Raw genomic sequence first — 10,527 nt, forward strand, 5'->3', positions numbered from 1 at the left:
AATATATTTGTATACATATTTTGAAGTAGTCACAAATTTTAAAAATCTAGTTTTTTTTTTAAATTTAAGTTAATTTATTATGAATAAACAATGCACAGAAATAAATGCATGAATTTGTAACTTAGAACAGTTATAAATTTATATAACGTTGGAATGACCCTCAGTAAACTTCAAATATATTGTTAAATCTTATGACTGGTAAGGTATTACTCGGGGGGACATTATGTTTAACTTAAAATATCGCATTTATTGTACAAATATTACAATATTATCTTAAGAAAGCTGTCCACAATCAGCAATGATAATCTTTATTGATGGTTTGCCAGATTGGGAGCCCATTTCTTCAACTTGCTTTACAACATCCATTCCTTCAACAACATTGCCAAAAACGACATGTCTTCCATCCAACCAAGCAGTCTTCACGGTAGTAATAAAGAATTGGGATCCATTGGTATTGGGGTCAGCATTAGCCATAGAGAGAACTCCAGGGCCAGTGTGCTTCAGGACGAAGTTCTCATTAGCGAACATCTCACAGTAGATAGACTTTCCTCCAGTACCATTGTGATTTGTGAAGTCACTTTCTTGCAACATAAAGTTGGGGATGACACGGTGGAAAGTGGAGCCCTTGTAACCGAAACCTTTTTCACGAGTACACAGAGCACGGAAATTTTCGCAGGTCTTAGGCGTGACAACTCAACAACGATTCTCTCCAATGGCAATTCATCGGCGGTAACATCGAAGAAAACTCGGGCCAGGGCCATATTTGTTCCTTCTTTTTATCCACCAATCTAGGTATAAAGAAGCTCGGCAGAATGATTGATGATTGAGATGATGAATGAATAATTTATTTATAATAGAATAAGTAGGCTAGAAAATGGGCTAGACCCTGAGCGATCACCACAATGCATTAACATTGGCGCCGTAAGAAATATTTAACATTCCACACATCTTTAATGCGCTTATTAACTTAAGAACTAAGATATCATGACCCTTGCGCCTGATTTTGCACTTGTTTACTCTCACTTTTTAAGCTGGATAGATATATATAACACTACTATGTAGTGCTGTTTAGCGATATAATAAGTGATGAGAATAGGTGGTACTTACTCAGATGGGCTTGCAGAAAGCCCTTCCATCAATTATAGTATAGCATAGTGTATTACGACCCTTATTTATTTTACACACTCAACTCTGGTACATCAGAGTTAACTTCTTTATTGTGTATTCTTATACAATAAGAATGAAACATCAATATAATCGAATGAGCGGCTAGGTTTATGTAATTCAAAGATCGAAAGTCCAAAATTAGATGACTTGTAAATAGTCCGTGTAAGCCAAATTCAATCTACCGATACTATTATTTCTGATTCTATTTTCATTAGTCGAACGCTTTAAAATGGTTCACGTTACAATAATTCATAAACTATGAAATATTATGAGAATATATTTTAGTACTTAGGATTGTAATGCTTTTAATAGTTTGTTAAAAGTCAAAAGTTTACCTAGTTCTGATACATTAATGACGAATGTCATGTCAACAAGAACACCTGAATCGTAACGAAGATTCTGGGTTCAAATTTGGGCAAGCACCACTGATATTTCACGTGGTTATTTTGTGTTTATAATCTATTTCGTGCTCGGCAGTGAAGGAAAATATCGTGAGGAATCTGTACTGTAATATATTGGATGAAATATTAGCACATCAATCCGCATTGGAGCAGTGGTGGAATAAATTCTTAACCTTATCCTCAAATTGAGCGCAGCAGTAAGTTATTTACTTTACTTTATGACAATATGTTACTAGTCTGACTTTTTTGTATATTTTTATTCAACTTACAAAAAGAAGGGGCTTCTCAATCAGTATAACTTTGGGTTCAATATAGCTCTAACCAACTTTATTGGTTTTTATACTTTTGGAAAAATAATTTAATTCATTTTCATATTATATTTATTACAAATTTTATCAAATCATAATACTGATCTTAAGTTTATTCAAAATTTTGGTTGTCATTAAAACTTGTGCTCAAAAATTACGTAAATAAGTCCATTACTAGTAAACCCTTAAAAACTCATTATATACCTACCGGTAAGAAGTATATGTTTATAATTATATATCCACATTAAACTCAAATAAGAAAAACTTTTTTTCAAATAAAAAAAGTGAATTGAAAGTATTGAACCTTTTATATTACAAGGTTTAATTGTTTCTACGCGGAGTTTAGCGCATCGGTTCTTTCTGGGTTTCTATTACTTCCACTAACTTACTATTTTGTACCATTTGTCTCCAAATATCTCACAGGGAGGCGACTCTGGTAATAATAATATCCTGGGACATTATTCACACACGGCCATCTGATCCCAAATTAAGCAGAGCTTGTGCTATTTAAACCAGACAACTGATATATTACATATAGTACTGTTTTTTGTAAATACATACTTATATAGATAATTACACCCAGACTCAGGACAAATAGACATGTTCATGCACGCAAAGGTCTTTCCTGGGTGGGAATCGAACCCACAACCTTCGGCGTGAAAGGCAAATATCTACCAACCACGCCGACCGCCTCGTCAAACTGTGCTCTTGTAATAAAGCTGTGCTCTATTTTTATAGTCATAGGAATCATTTTTTCTATTTTATCTGATATTATTCTTCACTGAGTGTGACAAGTTGATTAGTTCTATAGACCTAAGTCTGTACTTAGGTCTATTGAAACTTTGACAATTATATTATTACATGACATACAAGAATATGATATTCACAATTGTCAAGTAATTACCCTAAGAGCTTAAAGTGAGTGAAATGTGAAACGCAACTACCTATGTAATAATATTATACAATAAAACCTCCAAAACGCGCTGCACCTTCTGGTACAAGATTTATGTATGTTAGTTTTTCATTGAGGCATTACAAGAAAACACATTTCCTTATTTATTACTACTGATGAAACGCTGAAGAGTTTGTAAATCTTTTTGAATGCGTTAATCTCAGGCATCTCTATGATCTACCACTACAATTTAAGAATTGGTTTTTTCGTTATATACCATTCATTAATAAATAATAAAGATTTGGAGTATAATGATATAACATCAATTTTACATCTCACAGGGGCGGAGTCGTAACGTTTAACGCGAGTGAAACGACGCGGAGTAGCTACTTAACATATAAGTTCTCTAATAATATTATTAAAAATGTTTGAGAAATAAACAACAATTTGATTTCAAAGTTATACTTCGGCAATACTTTATTTTATTGTGACATAGAACGTAATTGGGAACACGTTTCGTATTTTATTCTGACGAGTTATTGGAAAACATTACAAATGCATTTAATTGGCAGATAATAGAGTGGGTGCGGACTTGTTATTCTTCGTCTGGTTATTATTATCGATTCTTTCATATAAGTTTCTCTTCACGCAATCCTTATATAATAATAATATATAATGAGATCAAATTAATTGTTGGCAATAAAATAAAAAAAAACTGGACAGACGGTTATTTTGTTATTTATTTAATCGAACAAAAACTTATACTTATTGAATACACATGCATAGTTTTTTTTAATATATAAAAAAGAACACACTGAGGTGCCGAGACTACCACCGCGTAAAAACATAATCTTAACCGAAGGTTGCAGGTTCAAACCCGCTAAGCGCCGCCGAGTTTTCTTGGCTTTATTTGTGCGGCAGTAAAGTAAAACATTGTGAGGAAATAATCCACATTGGAGCAAGCATTTGTAAGTTAACTTAAACTTATTTTTTATTGTGTGTTATTTTATAAGGGATTTATAAAATAGCAAAAGTATATAGTGGGCTTCAAATTAAATAAGTTTTATTTTCCTAATTTACATCCTTCTGTCATTTCTTTTTTAACTAATTAAATATATATACAATATAATATGTTTTGACACTATCTACAAAATTAAGCACAAATTCAAACACAATTGGCCACGAAAAGTTTATATATATTTAAGTTTATATATAAATTTTACGAAATGAATGAATAGAAGAATTTAATATTCACTTCCAAAACAAAATGTTCTAAAATGTGCGTGTTATATAAAAATAAATAATGAATATTATTCTGTAAGAAAATCTCAGTGTAAAATATTAAATATATCTTAAAAATAAACGTTGTATAGCGGGGTGAATAGACAGACTTATCTCTTTCTGTCATTAGAAATTTGACCTTTAAAACAAAAAGACATAGTGTATAGCAACCGCTGTACACAATGGTATAATCATTATTAGCATTTATTGGTGATGTATTTTAAATATTCGAATTTATAAAATCATTAAAATTATAATTTATATTGCTAGACATCCATAAACGCTGATGACCTTCTCCATGAATATAAAATAACTATTTAAATTAAAGTCAATTGGTCTGGTGTTAATTTGAATTGTTAACTAAATATTGCGACGTACATTGTGCTCCTACAATTTATCGGAACACATAATTGGATATTTGAAATTGTAATAAATAATTGAATTATACCTATACATGTTTTTAAAAAATAGTATTCATAGAAAATACTTTAGCTCTTTTTTATTAAATTGATCTTATTAGTATCTAATATTTACAAATCAAAAGGCTTTGGTTATTTACTTTTGTTAAAACCAACTGCTAAATACGAGGTCCTGGGTTTATGCTCAAACGTTAGTAAGTTTTTCTGTGGGGAAATTTTCAGCAGCAGCCTGGAGTTTGGAAGCTGGAAGTAAGGATATTCCTATTTTATCGGAGAGCTCGTTACGGAAACGGAAACCTTTGATGCTGCGTCTGGCAGAAATCGATCGGGAGTTCATTTAGTTAAGCGTTTCATTTTACTTAATAATAGAATAGTAACCCAACAACAAAATAAAATAATTATTTAATATAAAAAGCAGAGATGGCCTAGTGGTTAGAACGCGTGCATCTTAACCGATGATCGTGGGTTCAAACCCGGGCAAGCACAACTGAATTATCATGAGCTTAATTTGTGATTATAATTCATCTCGTGCTTGACGGTGAAGGAAAACATCGTGAGGAAACCTGCATGTGTCTAATTTCATTGAAATTATGCCACATGTGTATTCTACCAACCCGCATTGGAGCAGCGTGGTAGAATAAGCTCCAAACCTTCTCCTCAAAAGGGAGAGGAGGCCTTAGCCCAGCAGTGGGACATTAACAGGCTGTTAGTAACTATTTAATATATAATTTAACAACGTCTGATTGTTAATGCTTTTTAGTAAAAAGCGTGTAAAGTCTGCATTCTATTTTATTTTTATGGATGTCAATTTGAAATAATGTATTGAAGATACAAATTACTTGTTCCATTAGTGATTATATGTTCGATTATCAACTTATTTTTATTATGATACAAACTAGATTCTACGATAACGAATGTGTTTTAAATGACATTATATTGCCTGTATCAATGTAGTATAACATCATCGTAATGACAGCTCATTTCTTAAAATTGTTTCAGTGATTTAAATAATAATAAAGAAATTAATATATTGTTATATTTAGGAGACACTACGGCCCAGTGGTTAAAATATGTTGTAATAAATTAATAAAAATTACATGCATCGTTAAAATTCGGACAGTCAACACACAGTTTTTATAATTCATTTCATGCTTGTGGTGAAGGGTAGAATTGTGTGACGCATGCAGGTTACATGTGTCGGATAAAAACCTGCCATACTTGAATATGCACCAACGCGTATTGGAGCAGCAATTTGCTAATAAGCTTACTCTCTTTAACATTTGTCCAGCGATTGAACAATTACGGTCTGTCACTTAAATAAACTATGGCTTCAAATGTTGTTAAAGGGGTGACTAGGTAAGCAATGTTTTGTCTACATCTTTTGTTTAAAGAAGGCTAAAATCAAAACAATTACAATTTGCTACTCCTTTAAGGAGGATCTTAATGGCTTTATAGGACCCACTCACATTTTATTTCTTCTCCACGCTTTACTTAATATAATTAGTTAAACTCCAAGTTTAATTAAAACTTGTTGAACACCGAAATGGCTAAATGAATAGAGTACGCCTATCTTTAACCGAGAGTGCGGTTTAAATCGAAACGACGGACGAGTACCATTGACTTGTGAAATGTTCTTATTTCATGTTTATAAGTCACCTCGTGCTGGATAGTGAGGAACACATACGGCATATATCCCGCCAACTAGCAAAGCGGCTGCCTGAATAAACCAAAACTTCTTAAATACATAGAAGGCATTTGCCCATTGAGATATTTACGGCCTAATATTCATTATTCCTTACTCATAAGCTATACTTACTCACATACTTGAACTTAAATAAACATCAATCTGTTCTGACACTAATAACAATCCATAATAGCAACATCCGCATTCTTTCAAATGTAGAATTTGAATATTATATGTTCATCAAAAGAATCAAAATATTAAATACTTAAAATACATTCCTAGAAAACTGAAATTGTTTTTTTTATAATATATAATTATATGACATAAGCTTATAGTTATATGACATAAGCTTAGAAAGAAAAAAAAAGAGTAGTTTTATTGATATTTTGAATAATATATATTATTCTAAAACATTATAGTGATCAGTTTTATTATGTTCAAATACAATCATTTATTAGTAAGATATATTTTGTATCAGTGGAAACAGATTCATTAGAATTGATTAGTTTTGAATAAAACTATGAAGAGTACCATAAGTGGTTTATAATCTAATCACAATCGTGACTATACGATAATGCAAATACCAATAATGATAGTTTTAAACTTGATAGCTCGTTTTATAAATCATTATTGTTATCACGAAGTACTTAGTTGTGCTAGGCGTATATAAGACCGTCATATATTCTTAATACTTAGAATTATAGTTAACGTACCAGCAACGCCTGCTTTCACTGAAATATCTTCACGTACTCCGTTATCAGTGTAGCGTATCTGATAATATGTCCATTAATTTCGGATTTGTTAAGTAATATTCTAGAATAAGTTTGTATAAAGTAAATCCAATTTTTTTACCGTCATTCAAAATTTATTCCAAAACACCGCACTTAAAACCACGTGTCATTCAAAACAAATGTTATTCTCAAAGCACTTGAAGATCACAGCGTCTTAAGCGTCAGACTTCCGAATGTTAGGCACAGTACGTCGTGTGCCGGTCGTTATCGCAGTTACACTAACATAGAGGATGGAATTATTATATACTCGCACGACTATCTGAATGGCTGGATACATAATAGTACCCGCGAAAAATAGCACCGCCGAAACCGGTCGAATTGTCTGTCTTAATATGGGTAGATGTTTTATATTTATTTAGAGTTACGTAAGCCGAAGCGTTGGTCGAGACTTTCGCCTCAGCACTACCGGTGAGCGCCCACATTCGTTGAGTCGTACTATTTATTTTCGTCGACCTGCCTATATTGTTTCTAGTTACTAGTCGCTACTAATACTAAACCATAGATGTTAGTCGCCGGAGTACGCTAATACATGGGTGTGGCACGCTGTATCAATCTTGATACTGATATTTTTGTTTAACCATACAATGTACTATTTTATTTAAAAAAATACAGTAAGGCTTATGCATCAAGAAAATATATTGCACTAATTATTATTTTAAATTTAGATGGTATGCGTATTGATTAACCATCTTCTTCCTGCAACGGGACTTATAAGAGCATTCCCATCAAAATAAAACAAATCCCTTGCATGCTTACATCTTATAAATTATCGACCCTGCTGTATAATACATGTAAATTTGGTTTCGTTGGTCTTTTAAATTTAATAACAAGTCGTTTCAAATTTCCTGGCTGATTATTTAAATCGTATCAAAATATTATTAAATTTTTATCTCAGTACATGAACGCATGCCAATAACTCTCCAGACGTTTAATTATGAGAATATCAAATCGTAGCGAGATGAGCGGCCTAGAAAATCTATTCTTAGGCCTTCTTGGAAAATTTTCGTTCGATTTTCCTTTGAACAGGAAATTAAAAAAAAAATTGATTAAGAGTCAAATGACGTTAAAGCTTAAAAAAAACAATCTATAATATAAATAAATAAATATAAAATATCTTTATCTTAATTCTATTTAAATATTGTAACAAAAATTCATAATATGACGTAATATTTAAATGCATTATATACGGTTAAAATGTAATATTATTTAAGCACATTTTTGAGAAAGTATAATATAACAATTTACTATTTTCAGCTTTACCTTTAAGCTTTAATAGAAATGATTTTTATTTTTACTTACAAAAATATATTTCTAGTGCAAATATACATAAATAATGTTACGTGCTCTGAGCTAAACGACCATTACTTTACCAGAGGTTATCATTGGTGATAATAATTTTAATTACCTATTACACTGTTAGTTAATACCAACCGACATTCATTCATAAATTTTCTACTGAGCACTGTTCTGAGTGATTATAGCCGTTATAATAATATAATGAAGCGGTTTTGTGAAGTTTTGTTTTGAACTTGTTTGTTTTTCCTGGATTCAGTCTTTTTTTATTTTTATATATAACCTGATGGCCACCTGATGTTAAGTGATCCGACACCGCCCATAGACATCGGCAGTGTAAGAAATTTTAAGCATTCCTTACATCTCCAATGTGCCTCCAACGTCCGAAACTAAGATGTTGTCTCTTGTGCATGTAGTTACACTGGGTCACTTACCCTTCAAAACCAGAACGCAATAATACTAAGTATTGCTGTTTTACGGTACAATATCTGATGAGTAGATGATACCTACTCAGACCGGCTTGCACCTAACCTAATAATCTTAAGGGCAACTTTCCATCATTTTGCTAAGGTTTAAGGATGAACATATATACGCTATATAATAATGTAGATGTCATATGTAATATGTCCAAGTCTGTGATAAATCTCCGCGGAATTTTATAACAGGTAAACTTTAGAATTTAACATTGTATTTGCTTAACCTCCAAAAAATTTGTTTAATTAAAGTATTTAAAAATATATTACGGTAATTCATAAAAAGTTTTGCGCCAAGCAACTTCTGGATCGCCAGCACTGAAGGCACGGGAGTACCCACTAAAAACCAGCGGTAGCTTCACCGTCTCTCAGAGGGCGTCACGGGATCGCTAGCGCATGCTACCGTAACGCCCCTACGATTGGCCTGCCTATGTGAGCCTTCAATCCTAGTTGGGTTCCCGAGATACAGAGAATACAACTGGCCCTTGCAACGCTTACGGGGGGAGAGGCACACCACACTTCCTGCAGGAACTTACGAAAACAGCCATGTCCGGTAAGCACCTGCGTCAGCCTATACGTGAGTGCACCGCTTCGTTTTGCTACCCAGCGACTCGAGTGGGGTGGATTGCCTCCACTGTCGCCAGGCCTGCTGATGGAGACCAGGTACTCCCCCCATCTGCGAATCAGGGCTTGTTGGGCTAGAGCCCTGGTTCGCCCCACCTGTGCTAGTCCTCGACGGTCACCACTCACCCTGGTTTCCACCCGAAACCAGTACACTTCCGCGAGCACCTCCGCCTGGAGTTCCCAGGGAGGATCGCTCGCGAGACGTGTCACCGCCGTCCACGACACCGTACGGTAACCTCGTATCGCTCTCGCCGCTATGACTCTCTGCGGTCGCCGCAGAAGAGCCTTATTATAAGCGGTAAGTTCTGGATCTAAATTAATCTACAACACAGCTCACTATTTTTTGCTTATTCTTTCGTACCTTAAATTAACGTTTTTATTTTTAACAGTGTCCTTGATAATGATAGTATTCATAATACATACAATGTATTGTATTAGAAATATGAAAATTTCTAATACAATACACATGTGTAAATAAGGAATAAGTTGCTAGTTGAAATAAAATAAACAAGTATCAAGAGACAGCGGTCGCTTAATCACTGATAAAAACCGAACAGAGACCATACAAGGTTGCACGCAAGGCTGAAATTATACTGCGGCTTAAAAACACACAGAGTGTTCAAACAATATGTCTTTTATATTGCTTGCATATTTAATTATCGCGTATCGTTGCCTTTACAAATAACGCCACTAGCTTGGCTCATCATTATCGGCATACGTCATTAGTATCATATTGTAGTGTATCATAATATTTGTGCCATTTCATTGGATTCATATTATGTGATATATTAAAATTAAGTATTTTATAATATTACTAGCTGTCGTCCTGACTTCGTACGGGTGTAAGGATGGCCGCTTACTGGGTCTAATCAAAATCCAATCAAACCCACACAAAAAAAAGAACATCAATATCGTTCCAGCCGTTTAGGAATTCAGTACACACGTATTTATAATAATCCTTGATATTATACAATATGTAATATAAATACGTAGCTAGTCATTGATTATTTTTTATATCTCTCCATCGATTAAACCTTATCATGTAATGTTTACTATTCTATTCTAACTATTCGAACGATAAGATTAAATTTAAAAAAATTATATTTTTAGATAATATTTTATTATAATTCATTTATATATAACCCTGCGAACGTATTTGGAAAGATTGTTTTGAATTTTTTGAAAATGCTTGAA

The 10,527-nt window shown here is 33.1% G+C and overlaps 1 pseudogene; it reads right to left on the bottom strand.

Annotated features, from left to right (window-relative positions):
- Nucleotides 1–258: 258 nt before the first annotated feature.
- LOC126772426 (peptidyl-prolyl cis-trans isomerase-like) lies at nucleotides 259–761 on the bottom strand (annotated as a pseudogene).
- Between the last annotated feature and the right edge of the window lie 9,766 nt (nucleotides 762–10,527).

This window comes from Nymphalis io, chromosome 12 (assembly GCF_905147045.1).
Source record: "Nymphalis io chromosome 12, ilAglIoxx1.1, whole genome shotgun sequence".
NCBI lineage: Eukaryota > Metazoa > Arthropoda > Insecta > Lepidoptera > Nymphalidae > Nymphalis > Nymphalis io.